Source organism: Bos indicus, chromosome 13 (assembly GCF_029378745.1).
Source record: "Bos indicus isolate NIAB-ARS_2022 breed Sahiwal x Tharparkar chromosome 13, NIAB-ARS_B.indTharparkar_mat_pri_1.0, whole genome shotgun sequence".
NCBI lineage: Eukaryota > Metazoa > Chordata > Mammalia > Artiodactyla > Bovidae > Bos > Bos indicus.
In genome coordinates this window covers 43,458,242-43,463,470 of record NC_091772.1, presented here as the reverse complement: position 1 = coordinate 43,463,470, position 5,229 = coordinate 43,458,242, and the positions used below count along the sequence as shown (strand labels likewise).

Sequence of the window (5,229 nt, the reverse complement as noted above, 5' to 3'; positions counted from 1 at the left end):
CTGTTCCTCGGAGACACATCATTTTTATTTAGTGTCTTGGCAAGCAGAAGGTATCTGTTGTGCTACAATGAAGTCCGCCTCCTGTGTCCCCGGTCACATCTCTCATTTTATTGATTACTTTAACTTATCTTTGTTATTTCCTTGTACAAGGGCTATCACATAGCTGGAGGTCATAGACCCACATATGTCTTGGGAAAATATCTGGTGTGTGCACAACCCGTGTTTTGAACTTGCGCTCACCCGGTGTTTCAAGGTCCACAATATGTTTTTTCTTAGCTTAGCAGGATATGATGACCCCAACTAACCAACCTGATGTACTTTCATTTGGGTTATGCTGTATTGCTGTATTTTGCTTTTATTCTTTTCCCATGGTGATTTTCTCATGGCTTAACCAGAGCATCAGTTAACCCCTGCATGTGGTGGAGGTTTAGTCAATAAATCGTGTCTGACTATTTTACAACCCCATGGACTGTAGCCACCAGGCTCCATAGTTCATGGATTTCCAGGATTTCCAGACTAGAATACTGGAGTTGGTTGCCATTTACTGTACCATGGGAACTTCCTGGCCCAGGGATTGAACCTGAGTCTCTTGTGTCACTTGCATTAGGGGACAAATTCTTACCACTGGGCCACTTAGGAAGCCCTTACAGAAGTGACAAGGGAGAAATCCTACAAAATTTACAAAACCAGATATTTTGGCAACGTGTATATTGAAAGCTAATTATTAATAGCTTCACGACACCATGTGCAGGATGCAAAGAGACTCTGATTGTTTATACCTTGTACTTAGTTATAGAACATTTAGAGTACTCTCATAATGTAGCTGAAACATATTATACATACTTTATTATCTTGCTCAACATTATTCATAAGAGGAAAACCTATAAACAACTGAAATTGCAACAAATTTCGGAAGAGTAAGGGAAATCATGATGCACTGGCACAAGTGGATGTTGTGAAGGAAAATACAGTTGAACACATAGAGTGATGTCAGCAAAATAGTGAGCTAGGAGGAGTGAAGTCTCCCTTGGAAAGGGAAGCATGGCAAGAGAAAGCAGCTGAAAAACATCACAGGAGTTCTGGAAAACAGTCAAACAAACATCTTCAGCAACAAAGTGAATCCGTAACTAGGGAAGATCCAGAAGACTGGAAGGACATTTCTGTGTGTTTTTGTTCATACTCACCTCTCCTGTGACTTGAACAGAGCCGTCTTGATCTGTAAAGGGTGGTGGCTCAGCACCCTGGTGCCTCCCTCAAAGCAGACTCATTGCAGAAATCCTCATGTGCAATATTCTCCCCTACTTAGGGGCTGCCTGGAGACTGATATCCATTTCACTTAACTGAGCTTAAACTGAAGAGCAGCTGGAGTGGTTCCTTACAGTTGCAGGCAGACTATATATATATGGGGCCAAGGACAAGGGAGTAAGGGTGGAGACACAGACTGGACCATGTAAAACCCTGATGGAACTGGGGTGTAGATTTCGGGGGTTGTAGGGCTTCAAGGAAGGAAAGGCATCAACACAGAGTGTGTTTTCAGGCCTCTATCTATCAGGAACTATCCAGCTTCTAAGATGTGAGACCTCCAAGTTTGCCAAAAGTCCTAACTTCCAGAGACAGGGCAGTGTGTCTTCTTGCACTTTCCGAGCCTTATAAACACATTCCTAGGTCATACTGGGACTGCCCATGAGGAAGCAGGTTGTGGGAGTGTGTCTGAGAGTGCTGGGTGCCGTACTGTGGTTGCCTAGACAAGGTGATATTAGCTCAAAAAGTTAAGAATCTTCCTGTGATGCAGGAAACCAGGGTTCAACCCCCCCAGGTTGGGAAGTTCCTCTGGAGAAGGAAATAGCAATCCACTTCAGTATTCTGGGGGAAGAATTCCACGGACAGAGAAACCTGTCAGGTTACAGTCCATGGGGTCGCAAAGAGTTGGACACGTCTGCACGACTAACACACACACACATGCAAACACAGGGCACTCAAAAACAGTCATAAATTCCTCAAAACTCAGGGGCCAGGTAAGTTGTGACTCAGAAATCAACTGAGTTGCCCTTAGTTTCCTGTTGGGCTGACCCCAGGACCAGGCACATGCCACGTCAGCTAGTGAAGGACAATCAGGATGTGGTACAAATCTGCAAACAGTAGGTATGCTGTGGTTGTTCAAGAACCCAGTCATGAACACACAGAGGAAGAGAGAGAAAAGGCATACAATAAAGAAACAAGGAGGGGGAAAGCTAAAAAAGAGACAGAGAGGAAAAAAGAAAGAGAAAAACATGAGCCATGAAACGGTTTCTGTTACTGTTTAGTCGGTAAGTCAAGACCCTTCTTTTGTAAACCCATAGATGGTAGCCTTGAATGGTCTAGTGGTTTTCCCTACTTTCTTCAATTTAAGTCTGAATTTGGCAATAAGGAGTTCATGATCTGAGCCACAGTCAGCTCCTGGTCTTGTTTTTGTTGACTGTATAGAGCTTCTCCATCTTTGGCTGCAAAGAATATAATCAATCTGATTTCGGTGTTGACCATCTGGTGATGTCCATGTGTAGAGTCTTCTCTTGTGTTGTTGGAAGAGGGTGTTTGCTATGACCAGTGCATTTTCTTGGCAAAACTCTATCAGTCTTTGCCCTGCTTCATTCCGTATTCCAAGGCCAAATTTGCCTGTTACTCCAGGTGTTTCCTGACTTCCTACTTTTGCATTCCAGTCCCCTATAATGAAAAGGACATCTTTTTGGGGTGTTAGTTCTAAAAGGTCTTGTAGGTCTTCATAGAACCGTTCAACTTCAGCTTCTTCGGCGTTACTGGTTGGGCATAGATTTGGATTACTGTGATATTGAATGGTTTGCCTTGGAAACGAACAGAGATCATTCTGTCATTTTTGAGATTGCATTCAAGTACTGCATTTCAGACTCTTTTGTTGACCATGATGGCTACTCCATTTCTTCTAAGGGATCCCTGCCTGCAGTAGTAGATATAATGGTCATCTGAGTTAAATTCATCCATTCCAGTCCATTTTAGTTCGCTGATTCCTACAATGTCAACGTTCACTCTTGCCATTTCCTGTTTGACCACTTATAATTTGCCTTGATTCATGGACCTAACATTCCAAGTTCCTATGCAATATTGCTCTTTACAGCATCAGACCTTGCTTCTATCACCAGTTACATCCACAACTGTGTATTGTTTTTGCTTTGGCTCCATCCATTCATTCTTTTTGGAAAACATCTATTTCTGATTTATTGACTATGCCAAAGCCTTTGACTGTGTGGATCACAATAAACTGTGGAATATTCTGAAAGAGATGGGAATACCAGACCACCTGACCTGCCTCTTGAGAAACCTATATGCACGTCAGGAAGCAACAGTTAGAACTGGACATGGAACAGCAGACTGGTTCCAAATAGGAAAAGGAGTACATCAAGGCTGTATATTGTCACCCTGCTTATTTAACTTTTATGCAGAGTACATCATGAGAAACGCTGGGCTGGAGGAAGCACAAGCTGGAATCAAGATTGCCAGGAGAAATATCAATAACCTCAGATATGCAGATGACACCACCCTTATGGCAGAAAGTGAAGAGGAACTAAAAAGCCTCTTGATGAAAGTGAAAGAGGAGAGTGAAAAAGTTGGCTTACAGCTCAACATTCGGAAAACGAAGATCGTGGCATCTGGTCCCATCACTTCATGGGAAATAAATGGGGAAACAGTGGAAACAGTGTCAGACTTTATTTTTTGGGGCTCCAAAATCACTGCAGATGGTGATTGCAGCCATGAAATTAAAAGATGCTTACTCCTTGGAAGAAAAGTATGACCAACCTAGATAGCATATTCAAAAGCAGAGACATTACTTTGCCAACAAAGGTCCATCTAGTCAAGGCTATGGTTTTTCCAGTGGTCATGTATGGATGTGAGAGTTGGACTGTGAAGAAAGCTGAGCACTGAAGAATTGGTGGTTTTGAACTGTGGTGTTGAAGAAGACTCTTGAGAGTCCCCTGGACTGCAAGGAGATCCAACCAATCCATTCTGAAGGAGATCAGCCCTGGGATTTCTTTGAAGGGAATGATGCTGAAGCTGAAACTCCAGTACTTTGGCCACCTCATGCAAAGAGTTGACTCATTGGAAAAGACTGTGATGCTGGGAGGGATTGGGGGCATGAGGAGAAGGGGACGACAGAGGATGAGATGGCTGGATGGCATCACTGACTCGATGTACGTGAGTCTGAATGAATTCTGGGAGTTGGTGATGGACAGGGATGCCTGGCGTGCTGTGATTCATGGGGTCGCAAAGAGTAGGACACGACTGAGCAACTGAACTGAACTGAACTGGATGGTAGCCCCACAGGTTTCTCTGTCCATGGGATTCTGCAGGCAAGAATACTGGAGTGGGCTGCCATTTCCTTTGCCAGAGGATCTTCCTGGATCAGGGATCCAACCTGCATCTACTGCATTGGCAGGCAGATTCTTTACCCCTGCCCTACCTAGGAAGTCTGATTCACGAAAGGAAGAAAAGAAATTGGCACCGACTCTTCCAGAACTGTCACGGGAGCCACACTTAGTGCATAGTGAGTGTCACACATTGTCCTGGGGAGGAGCTTCAGGTAGATAAGCTGACGCTGAGATCACCCCCACCCCCCACCAGGAGCACATCAGGGTCACATCTCCTGAAAACACACGACACCAGCAGGAAGCCTTGTCCACACCAAGGCTGGATAGAACCATCCCCACGGAGCTGGCTGGGAAGGGAAGAGAAGCCGTCAGATCAAGACTGAGTCCCCGGGAGGGCCCAGACGAGGAGTGGGGACAGGGGCTCAGAGGTCCTCCCTGGAGAGACCCGTGCACACCATGCACTGGGCACCGCAGCCCTGGGACGATGCCAGGAGGTCATAGCCCCGCAGCTGCTGTGAACCCAGGGGGACCCACAGGAGGCCTGGGAACCTGACTTTTCTCCTGAGACATGCACCCACTCCTGCTCCTAGAACAGGCTGAGGGGGCCACCAGACACTGCCCAGGACTTGGCTGATTTACTGGGCAGCCCGTGTGCCCCCAGCCCAGACATGCCCCCTCAGTGCCTCTGGATCCAGTTCACTCTCCCTGGGGCGAGGGCCACCTGTACTGGGCAGAGTGGGTAGTGGGGGATACAGAGCCGGCTCAGATCAGCAGGATGTCTGGACAGGCCAGGGTGGCCACTGGCTATCAGAGAGGGGCCCAAGAAGCAGTGTTCTGGAAATATCCTTCTCCA

At 46.1% G+C, this 5,229-nt stretch overlaps 1 protein-coding gene across 1 annotated transcript in view; it reads right to left on the bottom strand.

The window, feature by feature from the left end:
• The window catches only part of LOC109568073 (dihydrodiol dehydrogenase 3-like), a 98,005-nt gene that overhangs the window by 59,500 nt on the left and 33,276 nt on the right, over positions 1-5,229 (bottom strand). The gene's annotated exons all lie outside the window — the stretch shown is intronic.